Source organism: Rhinoderma darwinii, chromosome 3 (genome assembly GCF_050947455.1).
Source record: "Rhinoderma darwinii isolate aRhiDar2 chromosome 3, aRhiDar2.hap1, whole genome shotgun sequence".
Lineage (NCBI taxonomy): Eukaryota > Metazoa > Chordata > Amphibia > Anura > Rhinodermatidae > Rhinoderma > Rhinoderma darwinii.
Window position 1 is genome coordinate 389,695,462 of NC_134689.1, and position 17,728 is coordinate 389,713,189.

At 42.8% G+C, this 17,728-nt stretch overlaps 4 non-coding genes across 4 annotated transcripts; 3 read left to right on the forward strand and 1 right to left on the reverse strand.

Moving 5' to 3' along the window:
• The first annotated feature begins 15,484 nt into the window (after nucleotides 1–15,484).
• Nucleotides 15,485–15,556, forward strand: TRNAH-GUG (transfer RNA histidin (anticodon GUG)). Its single transcript has one exon. It is a non-coding gene; the product is annotated as a tRNA-His (tRNA).
• Nucleotides 15,557–16,214: 658 nt separating this feature from the next.
• On the forward strand, nucleotides 16,215–16,286 carry TRNAE-UUC (transfer RNA glutamic acid (anticodon UUC)). Its single transcript has one exon. It is a non-coding gene; the product is annotated as a tRNA-Glu (tRNA).
• A 226-nt stretch (nucleotides 16,287–16,512) lies between these two features.
• Nucleotides 16,513–16,585, reverse strand: TRNAM-CAU (transfer RNA methionine (anticodon CAU)). The gene has a single exon. It is a non-coding gene; the product is annotated as a tRNA-Met (tRNA).
• Nucleotides 16,586–16,686: 101 nt separating this feature from the next.
• Nucleotides 16,687–16,758, forward strand: TRNAE-UUC (transfer RNA glutamic acid (anticodon UUC)). The gene has a single exon. It is a non-coding gene; the product is annotated as a tRNA-Glu (tRNA).
• Nucleotides 16,759–17,728: the final 970 nt, after the last annotated feature.

A 17,728-nucleotide genomic window follows, 5' to 3' on the forward strand; every position in this document is an offset into this window, starting at 1 on the left:
AAATAAATTTTCAGCAATTTAGAGGACTTACAAATTGAATAATCATTTTATAAATTTTGAAGTACATTTTGTTTTCCTGCACCAAGCCAAGTTTTCAGAGGCTCATAGGTCTCAGAGTGATGGAAACCCCCACAAGTGACCCCATTTAGAAAACTAGACCCCTTAAGGTATTTACCTAGGGGTATAGTAAGTATTTTGACCCCACAGTTTTTTGCTAAATTGAATACATAGCAGGTGAAAAAAAAAAAAATTCACTTTTTTTCATAAAAGTATCAGTTTGAAGACCAATTTCTTTGTAAAGCGACCATGAAAATGAAGAAACACACCACAAAATCTATCACCCTGTTTCTCCTGTTTTCAAAAATACCCACATTGTGGCCCTAATGCGCTGCCTGGACACACGGCAGGTTCCAAAAGGAAGGGAGCACCGGAGGCTTTCAGGACTCATATTTTGCTTGAAAATGTTTTAGGCCCCACTGTACATTTGGAGAGGCTTTGAGCTGCCAGAACGATAGAAACTCCCCATAAACGACCCCATTTAGAAAACTAGACCCCAATAAGGTATTTATTTAGGGGTATAGTAAGTATTTTGACCCCACAGTTTTTTGCTAAATTTAATGCATAGCAGGTGAAAAAAAAAATTATTTAACTTTTTTCATAAAAGTATTTGTTTGAAGACCGATTTCTTTGTAAAGCGAACATGAAAATGAAGAAACACACCCCAAAATCTATCACCCTCTTTCTCCTGTTTTCAAAAATACCCACATTGTGGCCCTAATGCGTTGTTTGGACACACGGCAGAGCCCCAAAGGAAGGGAGCACCCGGAGGCTTTCAGGACTCATATTTTGCTTGAAAATGTTTTAGGCGCCACTGTACATTTGGAGAAGCTTTGAGCTGCCAGAACGATAGAAACTCCCCATAAACTACCCCATTTCGAAAACTAGACCCCTTAAGGTATTTATCTAGGGATATAGTTAGCATTTTGACCACACAGGTTTTTCGCTAAATATATTGGAATTAGTCTGTAAAAAATAAAATGTACTTTTTTTCTGAAACAACATAAAAAATTTTATTATTTACAAGGAATAACGAAGAAAATGCACCCCAACATTTGTAAAGCAATGTCTCCCGATTACGACAATACCCCATATGTGGTAATAAACTGCTGTTTGGACCCACAGCAGGGCTCAGAAGGGAAGGAGCGCCATTTGGATTTATGATTTTGCTGGAATTGTTTTCGGTGCCATGTTGCATTTGCAATGCACTGGAGGGACCAAAACAGTGGAAACCCACCAAAAGTGACCCCATTTTGGAAAAACCTTCAAGGAATTTTTCTAGGGGTATAGTGAGCATTTACACCCCACGGATCTTTTGCAGAGTTTATTAGAATTAGGGCGCGAAAATTAATATCAAAATTTTTTCCACTAAAATGTTGCATTTTCTCATTTTCACAAGGGATAAAGGAGGAAAAAACCAACCATTTTTTATATAGCAATTTCTCCCGAGTACGGAAATACCCCACATGGGGTCATACGTTTTTTCATTAGAAATTAATTAACCCTTTCAGGACTGATCCATTTTTTGCTTTCATATTTTAGATTTTCACTCCCCGCTTTCCAAGAGCCATAACTTTTCCATCAATAGAGTGGTGTGAGGGCTTATTTCTTGCGGGAGGAGCTGCAGTTTTTATTGGTACCATTTTTTGGTACATAAAAAGTGATTCAAAAGTTGTATTACATTTTTTTTTTAGAGCGAAGGTGACAACAACAAAAAAACTGCGGTTTTGGCGGTTTCAATTATTAAATTTTTTTAAGGTGTGCACTGTGCAAATTAAATAATGGTATATTGTAATAGTTCGGACTTTTACGGACGTAGCGATACCAATTTTGTTCATTTTTTTACATTACTTTAGAAGAAAAATGTGAAAAGGTGTTTTGTTTTTTTAACTTTAAAAAAAAAAATTCTCACTACTAATAACTATAATTCTTCTACACATTTTATTAATCAATCCCCTTAGGGGACTTGATCCAGCGATCATTGGATCGCTGGTACAATATACTGCAATACTAATGTATTGCAGTATATTCTTATTCTTACAGGCTTCTGTAACAGAGCGATCGCTGTACCTGTCCGTTAGTACCGAGGGGGCCTGCTGTAATACACAGCCGACACCCGCAGCGTATGGAGCGGGCTCAGCTCCATACATCAACCGCCGCACCATGACGGGCAATTAAGTCATAGTGCGCAAAGGGGTTAATGCGCAGCGGATGGTTCAAAGTGAAAATTGCAATTTTCCACCGATATGCCATTTTAGTGCATAATATGTTGTTCCCAGTTTGTGCCACAGAAGACAAATACCTCATAAAACGTTAAGCGGGTTCTCTTGGGTATGGCGAAGCCATATGTGTGGGCGCAAACTGCTGCTTGGGCATGCTGCAGGGCTCAGAAGGGAGGGAACGCCATTTTGCTTTTGGAGCGCAGATTTTGCTTGGTAGTTCTTCTGTATTGGGTTTTGCTGGTATTTCAGTTTATAATTTGGGGGTATGTGTAATCTGTGCGGAGAACATGAGGGTATAATAATGTGGTAAATAAATAATAATCCGCAGATATGTGGCCAGTGTCGCACTGATAAATGGCGCCCAATCTTATCCACTTTTGGACACTTTTTTTATTTTTTCACCACCGGAGCCCTGTGAGGGCTTATTTGTTGCGGGACAATCTGTAGTTTTCATTGGTACCATTTTGGGGTACATGCGATTATTTTTTTTATCACTTTTTGTCAAATTTTTTTGCAATCCTGAGCAAAAAACAGGAATTCTGACACCGTTTTTTAGGTTTTCTTTTTGCGGCGCCCACCGTACGCTATAAATTACATTTTTACTTTATTCTGCGGGTTGGTACGATTACGGCGATACCATATGTATATAGGTTTGGTCCTTTTTTTTAGCGTTTGCACAATAAAATGATTTATTTCTAAAAAAAAAATTTCTGTCACCATATTCTGATAGCCATAATTTTTTTATATTTTAGTCAAAAAAGCTGTGTAAGGGCTTGTTTTTTACAGGACGGATAACATTACAGTTTTATAGTTGGGGTCGTTACGAACGCGGTGATACAAAATATGTGTACTTTTTTAAAGTGTTCATTTTTTTCCTATAATGAAACTTATTATAGGGAAAAAAAGCATTTTGTGTTTATAGAACTTATAACTTTTATTTTTACACTTTTTTTAAAACATTTGTATTAGTTTTTTTTACTTTTTTCACTTGTCCCACTAGGGGACACTTAGTCTTGCAGCTTTGATCGCTGCTAGAGTACATTACACTACACACGTAGTGTAATGTGTTCTAACTGTCATTGTGAAGTGACATTCACACTGACAGGAAGCAGAGGAGGAACGGCCGGAGGCTGTTCCTCCGAGGCTTCCGTACATGGCAACCCGGAGGTCATTATCTGACCTCCGATTGCCGTGACAAGCATCGGTAGCCCCCACGATCACTTCGTGGGGGCTGCCGATGTGCTTCAAACCACTTAAATGTGGCGACGGCAATCCATCGCCGCACTTAAGGGGTTAACTGCCGAAAGTAGCGGCGATGGTCCGCTGTCCGGCGAGACTGATGTCTCAGCTGTCTAGGACAGCTGTCAGTGCGCGTCTGTCACTCTGTGTTTACACAGAGTGACAGTTTGAAATGCGGATGAAAATGAACGTCATGGTGCGGGAACTAGCAGCCGACCAGGACGTTCATTTTCGTCCTTGGTCGTGAAAGGGTTAATTAATCTTGGAACTCCCTCATTTGTTGTTACAGTTCTGCAGTGTTCTCTAAATCTGACATATAGGCATCTGATGGTTTTCCCTATATAAAATCGTCAACATGGACAAAAAATGATATAAACAACAAATTTAGTTTTACAACTAATAAATTGTTCTATTTTTTGGGGGGATTTGGAGCTGTTAAGTACCTTTTGCGCACGCAAAACGCCACGCTTGTGTAAATCCAGCCTAACAGTTAGGGGAAATATGTTACATACAGAAGGTTTTAGAAAACCAACTGCTTCAAATTCTTTATTACGTTATGACAGTTTTCATCCCCTACACGTCAAGAAAGCAATTCCATACGGTCAATTTATAAGACTAAGACGAATAAACGATACTAATGAATCTTTCTCAAAACAGGCAAATGCTCTAAAAAAAACGCCTATTAGAAAGAGGCTTTCTGCTTGATATAATAGACAAAGCAATGAATACTGCCTTCATGACAAACCAAAATGATTTATTAAAATAAAAAAATCATAAAAATAAAAAAAGAAATGACAATGAAGGAAAGAGATTCATTTTCACTTTCAAACACACATGTCAAGCACAAATGATAAAAAAAATTGATATTTAAACACTGGCATTTAATCGAAGGAGACTCTTGTCTGAGAAATGTAGAATGAAAAAAACCACTAATCTCTTTCAGACGAAGTGCCACTAATTCAGAAATACATGAAGACTAATTTTCAAACCGTGTTGTTTACTGATGAGTGCCTTGCAACCCTGGATGGTCCAGATGGATGGAGTAGTGGATGGCTGGTGAATGGCCACCATGTCCCAACAAGGCTGCGACGTCAGCAAGGAGGTGGCGGAGTAATGTTTTGGGCTGGAATCATGGGGAGAGAGCTGGTAGGCCCCTTTAGGGTGCCTGACGGTGTGAAAATGACCTCTGCAAAGTACGTAGAGTTTATGACTGACCACTTTCTTCTGTGGTACAAAAAGAAGAACCGTGCCTTACGTAGCAAAATTATCTTCATGCATGACAATGCACCATCTCATTTATTTTTTATTTTTTATTTTTAAATCCTTCAAGTTTGGATTAAAATCTAGTAAATCAATCCCCTTACCCTCAGCAGATTTTCGATCAAATATAGTTTTATCCAATTCATCATCAGGTTTTTAATATACACAATACATGTTAACAAACAATAAACATAACATATATTCAAAATCTCCACCACCCTCCCTTTATACCCTCATTACATGCTTCCACTTCAAAAATGTCCATGTTCCCTCAGCATCAACTTCTCCAAACCTCTTTTGATCCCACCTATATATAGCTTTCTATAGTACAATCTATCCAACACCATCCTCACACATCCTTCCACTGACACATCTTTTCTCTTAAAAACATACAGATTCCTCACATCCCACAACACTTCCTTAATAATAGCTAACATTATATACATAACCCTCTGAATTTTACCCCCTACCACACCCACCCCAAACATGATAACCTCAAAGGACAACCTCTTGACTCCCCCCAACTCTTTACATAATGGCCCCAAACTTTTCCAAATCACATTTCCAAAAAAGGTGCATAATACTCTCTCTCCCCCACACACCCCTCTTGGACACATTTCACTCCTCCCAATTCCACGCTTCATTTGAAATTCTCTCACCATTAACGCCCCATGCAAACTTTGCCACACAATCTCTCTCTGTCTATTCGTTACCCCATCCGCCATCACACTCTTCTAGACTTGACTCACGTCTTGACCTCTCATCATATTTATTGGACACTGAAGTTCTTTCTACAATGCACCATCTCATGCTGCAAAGAATACCTCTGTGTCATTGGCTGCTATGGGCTTAAAAGGAGAGAAACTCATGGTGTGGCCCCCATGTTCCCCTGACCTCAACCCTATTGAGAATATTTGGAGCATCCTCACGCAAAATATCTATGAGGGTGGGAGGCAGTTCACATCAAAACAGAAGCTCTGGGAGACTATTCTGACATCCTGCAAAGATATTCAAGCAGAAACTGTCCAAATACTCACAAATTCAATGGATGCAAGAATTGTGAAGGTGATATCAAAGATGGGGGCCTATGTTAACATGTAACTTGGCCTGTTAAGTATTTTTTTGATTGAAAGAGCTTTTGATTTCTGTAAATATGACCTCCTGATGCTGCAAATTCAACAAATTACCATTTTAGTTCTCTTTACAACCTTTAAAATGTTTTGATCTCTGTTGTAAAGGATCTGCCAGACACAGCTTCTGTGTCAACGCCCATAGGTAATGAGTCTGCACCTGGTTCTATGTCTGTGAGACTGACTCCATCTTCCACCATTCAGGATGGCAGGCTTAGGAATGGGAGAGCCTATCACAGCCTCGCCAGACGGAGCTAGCTCCCGCCCTCTGTCTATTTATACCTGCCTTTCCTGTTCCTCCTTTGCTTGTGATTCTTCTCTGCTTGTTTCCTGCCCCTGCTGCAGCTTCTTGAACTACTGATCCTCTGCTTGTTATTGACCTTGGCTTTACTGACCACTCTTCTGCTCTGCGTTTTGTACCTCGCTCATCTCCTGGTTTGACTCGGCTCGTTCACCTCGCTCGGTGTTCCCGTGGGCAACTTCCCAATTTTCCCGGCTTCTTTGTACCCTTGTCTGTTTGTCTGTCGTGCACCTATTGAGAGTAGGGACCGTCGCCCAGTTGTACCCCGTCGCCTAGGGCGGGTCGTTGCAAGTAGGCAGGGACTGAGTGGTGGGTAGATTAGGGCTCACCTGTCTGTCTCCCTACCCCATCATTACATAATCACAAGCCCATATACCTAGTCTACCCTGGTCCCTGACACTCTATGGACCCCCTTGAGACCCTGGCTCAGCAAATGCAGGGCCTCTCCCTACAGGTCCAGGCCCTGGCTCAGAGGGACAACCACACTCATGCTACCCTGATAGTGCCCCTCACCTCACCTCTTGAACCCCACCTCAAGTTGCCTGATCGGTTCTCAGGGGACCGGAAGACTTTTTTCTCCTTTCGGGAGAGTTGTAGGCTCTATTTTCGCTTAAAGCCCCACTCCTCTGGTTCTGAGAGCCAGCGGGTGGGTATAATTATGTCCCGGCTCCAGGACGGGCCCCAAGAATGGGCCTTCTCCTTGGCTCCTGACGCCCCTGAACTTTCCTCCGTTGATCTTTTCTTTTCTGCTCTCGGGCTCATTTATGACGAGACTGACAAGACTGCCTTTGCCGAGAGTCAGCTGGTGACCTTACGTCAGGGTGAGAGACCTGTTGAGGAGTATTGTTCTGACTTTAGGAAGTGGTGTGTAGCTTCTCGGTGGAATGACCCTGCCTTAAGGTGCCAGTTTAGATTGGGTTTGTCGAACGCCCTGAAAGACCTGCTAGTTAGCTATCCCTCTTCTGACTCCCTAGATCAGGTTATGGCTTTAGCGGTACAACTTGACCGACGTCTCAGGGAACGACGACTTGAACGTTTTTGTGTTTTCTCCTCTGACTCCCCCATGATGCCTCCCGAGGTTCCGTTGCTTCGTTCTTCCACGGAAGACTCGGAGGTACCTATGCAACTCGGGGCCTCTGTGTCCCCCCAACAACGTAGAGAGTTCCGCAGGAAGAATGGTCTCTGCTTCTACTGTGGGGATGACAAGCATCAAGTGAACAAATGTCCTAGGCGTAAGAATAACCAGTCGGAGGAACTTCCGCGCCTAAGTGACCATTGGGGAGGTCACTTGGGCGCACAGGTATTTCCCGTAAATATTAAGCGTAATAAAATCTTGCTTCCCTTTCAGGTCTCTTTTGGTGCTAGGTCTGCTACCGGCAGTGCCTTCGTGGATTCAGGGTCTTCTGCTAATATTATGTCTGTGGAATTTGCTATGTCTCTAGCTATACCATTGATTGATTTGCCTAAACCTGTCCCGGTAGTGGGTATCGACTCCACTCCTCTTGCTAATGGTTATTTTACACAGCATACCCCTGTTTTTGAACTCCTTGTTGGCTCCATGCATTTGGAGCAGTGCTCTGTACTGGTGAGGCAGGGATAATCGTCCGATTTGGTTTTAGGCCTTCCCTGGTTGCAGTTGCATAATCCCACGTTTGACTGGAATACTGGGGATCTTACCAAATGGGGTAATGAATACATGACGTCATGTGTTTCTGTTAATTCTATTTCTCCCCCTGAGGAGGTGAACACTCTACCTGAGCTTGTTCAGGACTTCGCTGATGTTTTCTCTAAAGAGGCCTCCGAAGTGTTACCTCCTCATAGAGAATACGATTGCGCAATTGATTTGGTACCAGGAGCTAAGCTCCCTAAGGGTAGGGCTGGGTCTAAAAATATTAAGGCTGATGCACTGTCGCGTAGCTTCATGGCCAGCCCTCCTTTGGAGGAAGATCCTGCTTGTGTTTTGCCTCCAGGTATAATAATTTCCTCTATTGATTCTGATTTAGTCTCTGAAATTGCGGCTGATCAAGGTTCAGCTCCCGGGAACCTTCCTGAGAACAAGTTGTTTGTTCCCCTACAATTCCTGCTAAGGGTACTTAGGGAAAATCATGACTCCGCACTATCTGGTCATCCAGGCATCCTTGGTACCAAGCACCTCATTGCCAGAAACTATTGGTGGCCTGGGTTGCCTAATGACGTTAAGGCCTACGTCGCCGCTTGTGAAGTTTGTGCTAGGTCCAAGACTCCCAGGTCCCGACCAGTGGGCTTACTATGTTCTTTGCCCATTCCCCAGAGACCTTGGACCCATATCTCCATGGATTTTATCACCGATTTGCCTCCATCTAAAGGCAAGTCGGTGGTGTGGGTTGTAGTAGACCGCTTCAGTAAGATGTGCCACTTTGTGCCCCTCAAGAAACTACCCAATGCTAAGACGCTAGCTACCTTGTTTGTCAAACACATCCTGCGTCTCCATGGGGTCCCTGTCAATATTGTTTCTGACAGAGGGGTACAATTTGTTTCATTGTTTTGGAGAGCCTTCTGTAAAAAGTTGGAGATTGATCTGTCCTTCTCCTCTGCCTTCAATCCTGAAACTAATGGCCAATCTGAGAGGACTAATCAGTCTCTAGAACAATATTTAAGGTGTTTTATCTCTGACTGTCAATATGATTGGGTCTCATTCATTCCCCTCGCCGAATTTTCCCTTAATAACCGGGTCAGTAACTCGTCAGGGGTCTCCCCCTTTTTCTGTAATTTTGGGTTTAATCCACGGTTCTCCTCCGTTTCACCTGGTAGTTCCAACAATCCCGAGGTAGAGGTCGTTCATCAGGAACTGTGCACAGTCTGGGCCCAGGTTCAGAAGAACCTAGAGGCGTCCCAGAGCATACAAAAGACTCAGGCAGATAGAAGACGTTCTGATAACCCCTTGTTTGTGGTGGGGGATCTGGTGTGGCTAAAAATTTGCGCCTTAAAGTCCCATCCAAGAAGTTTGCTCCCCGGTTTATAGGGCCGTACAAGGTCATTGAAGTCCTCAGCCCTGTCTCCTTCCGACTGGAGTTGCCCCCAGTCTTTTCGAGTACACAATGTGTTCCATGCCTCCCTCCTTAAACGCTGCTCCCCGTCCTTGGCTCCCTCGAGGAAACCTCTGGTCCCTGTTCTCACCCCTGAGGGGGTAGAATTCGAGGTGGCCAAGATTGTGGACAGCAGGATGGTCCAAGGCTCCCTCCAGTACCTGGTCCATTGGAGAGGATACGGGCCTGAGGAGAGGACTTGGGTACCCGCCCGGGATGTTCACGCTGGGGTATTGGTCAGGAGGTTCCACCTTCGTTTCCCCAATAAACTAGGTCCACCTAGAAAGGGTCCGGTGGCCCCTCATAAAAGGGGGGGTACTGTAAAGGATCTGCCAGACACAGCTTCTGTGTCAACGCCCATAGGTAATCAGTCTGCACCTGCTTCTATGTCTATGAGACTGACTCCATCTTCCACCACTCAGGATGGCAGGCTTAGGAGCGGGAGAGCATATCACAGCCTGGCGAGACGGAGCTAGCTCCCACCCTCTGTCTATTTATACCTGCCTTTCCTGTTCCTCCTTTGCTTGTGATTCATCTCTACTTGTTTCCTGGCCCTGCTGCAGCTTCTTGAACTACTGATCCTCTGCTTGTTATTTACCTTGGCTTTACTGACCACTCTTCTGCTCTGCGTTTTGTACCTCGCTCATCTCCTGGTTTGACTCGGCTTGTTCACCTCGCTTGTTGCTCACGGTGTTGCCGTGGGCAACTTCCCCATTTTCCCGGCTTCTTTGTACCCTTGTCTGTTTGTCTGTCGTGCACCTATTGAGTGTAGGGACCGTCGCCCAGTTGTACCCCGTCGCCTAGGGCGGGTCGTTGCAAGTAGGCAGGGACTGAGTAGCGGGTAGATTAGGGCTCACCTGTCTGTCTCCCTATCCCATCATTACATCTGTTGTGCATAATAATTTGAAACAGTGCATTTTGAGTTTCCTACTTCAAAAAAAAAAAATCTGTTATCATTAGGAGATTTGTTCAATAAAATGTGCATTATACTCCAACAGTTGATGGCCTGAAGATTATACTGACTGTCATTTACATCGACTATTTAGGAAAATTCGCGAAAAATATCATTTGCATAATTATTTGGAACGCGGTGTATAACTCTGTATGTGTTTTATGTGTCGATGTGAATTTTGCACTGTTTTCTTGGGACATGTAGTGCTTCCTTTTTGTGGTATATATGTATAGGTAACATTTTTGTTACTTTTTTTATAGCCGTGGAAAGACAGAAAAAAAAGAACAATTTAGATTTTTCATCATTTGAAATATAACAGTTTGAAAATAAAAGTAATTTGTATCATACAAATGTATTGAAATATATTTTTGCATTTATTCTGATCATAAGGACACCTGACTTGGAGGCGTAGTTTATTTTTTTTGACCAGAAATATAGTATAAAACACAAGTGACCCTTTTTTCAATTGCGCACTGAAATGTCTTAATTTAGTTTTTTACACCATGGTATTAATGTATGGGTAATGGACTTGAAGTCCAATAAAAATTGGTAAAAAAATATTATGTTCTACAAACTAGACACACTAAAGTCTATTTCTAGCGGTTCAATTTGAGTTTTAACCCTTCACACTTTTTACAGAATTTGTCCAATCTTGCTTTTTTTTTTTTACAAAAGTGTCACTTTTCTTAAGCCATTTCGAAACACCATATGACATACTGGTAAAGTGACACCTTTCCACATTCTGCTATTTCTCCCGTGTACTGTGATACCAAATATGTGTGTCTAATCTATTATATGGACCCGTTATTAGGCATATCATAGAAGGAGTCCATTTTGGCTTTTGGAGGCCTGTCAACACCAGAGTTAATTTCAGTGCACCATGCTGCATTTGCTATAGTACTGGAGTGGCAGACTGTCAGAATTTACCAAAAATTACCATGATACAAATAAATACACACCCCAAATTCTATTTCTAGCGGTACAATTTCTGTTTTAACCCTTCACACTTTTTACAGAATTTGTCCAAACTTGGGCCAAAAAAATGTAAATTGCTTCTTTTTTTTTTTACAATAGTGTCACTTTTCTTAAGCCATTTCGAAACACCATATGACATACTGGTAAAAGTGACACCTTCTCCCGTGTACGGCGATACCAAATATGTGGGTCTAATCTATTATACGGACCAGTTATAGGGCATATCATAGTAGTCCATTTTGGCTTTTGGAGGCCTTTTTACGCCAGAGTTGATTTTAGGGAACCACGCTATATTTGTCGTGGTACTGCAGGTCATTTTGACAAGTATAAATGTCCTGCTAATATTCATCTAGGGGTATAGTGATTATTTTTAATAGGTGGAAAGAAATAAAAAATAGGTTTTTCCAGAAAATACAGTATTGCTGCATTTTTACAGTGAAACATTATGCAATAAGCAACCCTCCCTTTTGGTTCTCCCTACAAAAACAGTGTGAAAGTAAATGAGTTAATAATGTGCATAATATCACGGTCAGTGGCGTAGCTATAGGGGTCGCAGCGGTCGCTATTGCGACTGGGCCCTGAAGCCAGGGGGCCCACGGCCCCCCACACCACATGAATAAAAAGTTACTATAGTAACTTGGGCCGCGGGCCCCTGTTACTATATCATGTGTGATACTGTCTTCTGAGCCACTGTATCTAATCCTATCATGTGTGATACTGTCTGCTGAGCCACTGTATCTAATCCTATCGTGTGATACTGTCTGCTGAGCCACTGTATCTAATCCTATCATGTGGGGTAATAATGGGGGTCAGTGTTTGCCTCTGCACCTGCTAACATTAAGCCCCGCCTTAGTAATGGAGGTTGTCAATCAGCCAGCGGCCATTACTAAGGTGGTGATAATAAAGTTTAAAAAGATACCAGCACATAGAAAAAATATTTTATTGAAATAAAAAAACACAACCCCCATTAACCATTTTATTGAGAATAAAAAAACGATGACATTGAAGTCCTTGTATCCGAAGTAGTCCAACAACCGAACCCGTAAAAAAACACAAACACACAAAAATAATCAGTAACACATAAAGAAGCAAAATTACTATTCTTACCTTTCCTGGGTCCAGCGCTGGAGCCGCAATGTCAGCGAGCTGAGTCCTGTATCTAATCCGATCATGTGTGATACTGTCTGCTGAGCCACTGTATCTAATCCTATCATGTGTGATACTGTCTGCTGAGCCACTGTATCTAATGCTATCATGTGTGATACTGTCTTCTGAGCCACTGTATCTAATCCTATCATGTGTGATACTGTCTGCTAAGCCACTGTATCTAATCCTATCGTGTAATACTGTCTGCTGAGCCACTGTATCTAATCCTATCATGTGTGATACTGTCTGCTGAGCCACTGTATCTAATCCTATCGTGTGATGCTGTCTGCTGAACCATTGTATCTAATCCTATCATGTGTGATACTTTCTCCTGAGCCAGCATACCTAATCCTATCATGTGTGATACTGTCTGCTGAGCCACTGTATCTAATCCTATCTATAGTTGATAGGGTCGTAGTGCTATAGATATGCTATTCTGTCTCATATACACACATAAATTTTTTTGGGTGGACACATATGTATTGGGGCTATTTCCCCTGACATTTTAAGACCTTAGTGACGCCCCTGGCTGCTAGTGCTGCATTGTTGGGTCACTTAGGAGACCCAGCAATGCAGCTGAAAGCTGCGGACCGTCGGCCATGAGAAGTTTGCGTGGGGGGGGCCCAATAAGAACTTTTGCATCGGGGCCCATGAGCATTTAGCTACGCCCCTGATCACGGTCTTTGCCTTCATAGATTCTAAAGGCAGATGTGTAGCTCTCACAGAGCTTGTAGATTTTAACCCCATATTTTGCTCTCTTTGAGGGGATGTACTGGCGGAATGAGAGCCTGCCTTTGTAACTCATCAGCGATTCATCCACCGCTAGGTTTTTTTTCGGGGTTGTACATCGACATAAATGACTCCTCCAAAATTTTTATCAGGGGCCTTATTTTATACAGGAGATCACGGCCTGGATCACTATGGGGGGGGGGGGGTGTCTGGTGATTGTCATTAAAATGAAGGAAGCGCATTAGCACCTCATATCTGCTTCTGGTCATAACGGCTGGAAAAACAGGTGTGGCATGTGTAGGTCATGTTGCCCAATATGATCGGGTTGAGGGCTTTTTCACTAACCCCATGTTGAGGATGAGCCCCAAAAATGTTTAAGTTCGCCAGTATTTGTGGGGTGCCACTCCTTTGCATAGGAGCACGTTGGCTTTTCAGCAAAGAATTGGCGAGCATAATGAATATTTAAAAAAAATCGAGGGCTGTAAAATTTTTCACATTTATATTTATCGTTGGTGTGGCAATAAATTCTGGGATATTAGGGGAAAATGATTCTGTCCGTACCCACTCAATATATTCTGGGGAAATAGAGTGGGCCGTGTTTTGTGGTACTTCTGAGACATGCCCTGTGCTTGTGGACTCTGCAGCGACACTTGAATTGCAGAAAGCGTATCACTGTCGTCGATATCACTGGTAGACAACATTTCTACCTCGGAGGCGGTTTCTGTATCGCTTTCATCAGAGTCAGAAATGAACATGGCGTATGCCTCTTCCACCATGAACCTTCTATGGGCCATTGTAATTACACACACGTACGACAAAGACTGTAACCAGACGCACACGCAGACAAATGTTATTCTTTTTTCTTTACTTTTTTTTTTCACAGACAAAAAAACACGGACGTCACAAAAGCATGCTTCACAAAAAACTGATGTCGAACAAACACGTAGACTATAAAACAACATTTTACATATATTTTTTGTAACTTTTTTTTTTGCACAAATAAAATACACAGACGTCACACACGTACGCTACACAAAAACCCTAGGCTAAACCTAGGCTAACCCTAGACTAACTCTAGAATAGAACCTAGAATAACCCTAGACCAACCCTAAGGGCACGTTCACACGTGGCGGAATTGCTGTGGAATTCTCCAGCGGCCGTTTTTTACATTTGTTTCTATACATTTTTAGGAAAGTTAGTTCAGACGTTGTGGAAAATTCTGCTGTGGACCATAGGCTGCGGTGCAGAATTTTCCCTCCGCAGCATGCACTGTCTGTGGCGGAGTAGAAGCGGAATTTCACTGCGGATTTCAGCCTTTGCAACGCAAAAACTGAAATCTGTGGCAAGTCCGCTGTGTTTTCTGCAACGTCTGAATTATCTGTCAAATATGCAAATGTTGGTGCAGATTCGTTGCGTAATTGCCCAAAATCTGCACCAACATTTGCAGCAGAAAAACTCTGCCACGTGTGAACGTGCCCTAAGGATAACCCTAGCTGTTGCTAACAGCCTTGGTTTCAGAAGCAGATTACCCAATGAAAAGGAAAACCGCTCCGATGCGGCTCCCTCCCAAACCACTCAGATGTGGCACTTGCTATTGAGTGCCGCATCTAAGGGGTTAAAACTGATCGGAGACCACTGCTAGTGGTCACCGATCGTTGCCCTGAAGCCCGAGGCTGTTACTAACAGCCCGGACTTCAGGAGATTGCCGCGAAAACCGCTCCGATGCGGCCCTCCATCGCAAACCACTCAGATGCGGCCGGCACTCGCTATTGAATGCCGCATCTGAGGGGTTAAAACTGATCGGAGACCACTGCTAGTGGTCTCCGATCGTTGCCCTGAAGCCCGAGGCTGTTACCAGCAGCCTGGACTTCAGGAGATCCCCCCGAAACCGCTCCGATGCGGCCCCCTTCCCTCCCAAACCACTCAGATGCGGCACTTGCTATTCAGCACCGCATCTGAGGGGTTAAAAATGATCGGAGACCACTGCTAGTGGTCTCCGATCGTTGCCCTGAAGCCCGAGGCCGTTACTAACAGCCCGGGTTTCAGTAGCACCACGCACGATGACAGAAAAGTTTTTCTGAAGTGCCAACGTGAAAAGCCGACACTTCAGAAGAACTACCCTAAACGACCGACGTAAAAACACTATACCCCGGTCTGTAAGGGGTTAAACATTCTTGAGAAAGATTGCATGGGTGAATAAAGTTCCCTTTCTTTTGGATGCGCTGCCTTGTCTCTTAGATTTTACAGTAGGGGACCTTAGATCAAGTCCTGTTGAGGCTTGCACCCACTCTATCTGTATATCCGCTGCTGTGATACTCTTTGTTCTGCGTATGGCTTTGCATAGAAGTCTGTTGTGAGGTCACTGCACAGACCTGTGATATCCTTCTCTGAAGCCCTTTTCATGCACAGCCGTGATCGTATAGTGGTTAGTACTCTGTGTTGTGGCCGCAGCAACCCCGGTTCGAATCCGGGTCACGGCATTTTTTATATCTATTTTTTTTTGTAATCTAAAATATAGCAAAAGAGCTGTACATGAAAATGAGACAGACCCAATTACAATTGAATTTTGTACTTTTTGTTTAATAGTTTAGAAAGTGGAGGCCAAACCTTTCGGAGGCCAAACCTTTTTTTTTTTTTTTATAGCTAATACATTTTTTATTGTTTTCTTGTTCTTGAATTATCAACATGAAATTGTAATAATTTTTTATGCAATGCCACTGAACAAAATGCCAGCAAATGTTTGTATTATACAGCGCCATCTAGTTTTATGAAGACTAATAGTAGACCTCAGAGTTCAGAAGAAAATAAAATAGTAATCATAATGAAATGAATAAATGAATGAATGAATAAATAAATAACAAAATCTTTTCAGAGAGTAACAAAGTCATATATAAGTACAGCTATTAGACGTGACCTGATGAAATGCCCCTCAATCCCATCTGGGTTACCTCTAAATTGCGCTCTTTATGCAAATTACAGAGCGTTTAGACGCTGTCACATAATACGGGTTTTAGTACAGCTCTCCTCACTGCAAGCTCAAAGCCTCACTCTAGAGCAGCCATGCTATTGGTTAGAATGTCACATGTGACATATATTCTAAACTTTGATACTGAACAATTCTCCATCATTAACGTGCAGTCCCATATGGTCTAGCGGTTAGGATTCCTGGTTTTCACCCAGGCGGCCCGGGTTCGACTCCCGGTATGGGAATGTGTATTTTTATGTCCCTAATTTATCAGTAGTAATTTTAATAAACAGAATTAGCGACTAGTAGTGTAATTGTAATGGATGGTTAAAAAAAATACTAAAATAAAATACTTTTATTGAGGAATAACAGACATCAAATTTTCCAATCCTACTGATCAGTGTTGCATGTTTGGAAGACATGGCTGTGTAACGACAAAATAAAATTTTCACCCAGATCACATAAATTTAGTGCCCCGTGTGAGGATCGAACTCACGACCTTCAGATTATGAGACTGACGCGCTACCTACTGCGCTAACGAGGCATCTTGCGTTTTTACCAATTTTGATCTAAAAGAGAAGGAGGTGGACATATTTACGAGCCAAGACATACATAACCGGAATATCTCTAATGCTTTTCTGCTCTTCCCATATGGTCTAGCGGTTAGGATTCCTGGTTTTCACCCAGGCGGCCCGGGTTCGACTCCCGGTATGGGAATGATGTTTTTTTTTTTTTATATACGACTTTGTAATTGTAATTTAGCGCCAGCATAATATACCAGCATACGTAATGGATTTTCACATTTTAAAAACTTATTACAGACAGTGTTGTGATTTACAAGAAAAGGACTTTATGCCCATGTGAAATCAACTGGACATTTTACATTTACTAGATCAAAATCTTAGTTTATGTTTTGCTGTAATTTTTAAACCCCCTACCCGAACAAAAGCAACGTGTAAACTATTGTTTATGCTACTGGTCCAGCATGATATGCTGCATATGATTTTTGTAGTGAACAGATTTCCATAAAAGGACACTTTGTCACTAATGTCACCTGGGAGACATTGTCATTATTATGGAGGCTAGGTGTCTGTCACTGTTATGGGGGGTACTATGGCTGTCATTGTTATATAGGCACTGTGGCTAGTACTGTTATGGAAGCACTGTGGGTGTCGCTGTTATGGGGGGCACCATGGCTGTTATTGTTATGAAGGCACTGCTGCTGGTATTGTCATTGAAGCACTGTAGCTGTTGCAGCTATGGGCAGGGCCGCACCGTCCATGAGGCAAGATAAGCATCTCGCCTAAGGCGGCGGCGCCACTGAAAACAGCCGCCGCCACCCCCTCTTGCACTATAATTGCGTAAGCGATGAATGGCCGAGCGCCATTCAGCGCTTTTCAACTACACAAGCAGGGCGATGACTTCATCGCCCTGCTTGCGTTGTTGAAAGGCGCTGATTGGCAGGGCAGAATGACTTGCCCTGTCAATCAACTCATTTCGTCGTTTATCCCCAGCAAACCTGCTCAGAGGAGAGCAGGTCTGCATTGCCACCGGACGGTGTGGGAATGTGATCAAGGTGAGTATGTAAAGTTTTGTTTTTTTTCTAATAAAAACGTGAGTGGCATTATTTACAGATGGAGCTACACTTGGGGCCCTATATACAGGGGAAGGAATATGAGGGGCACTA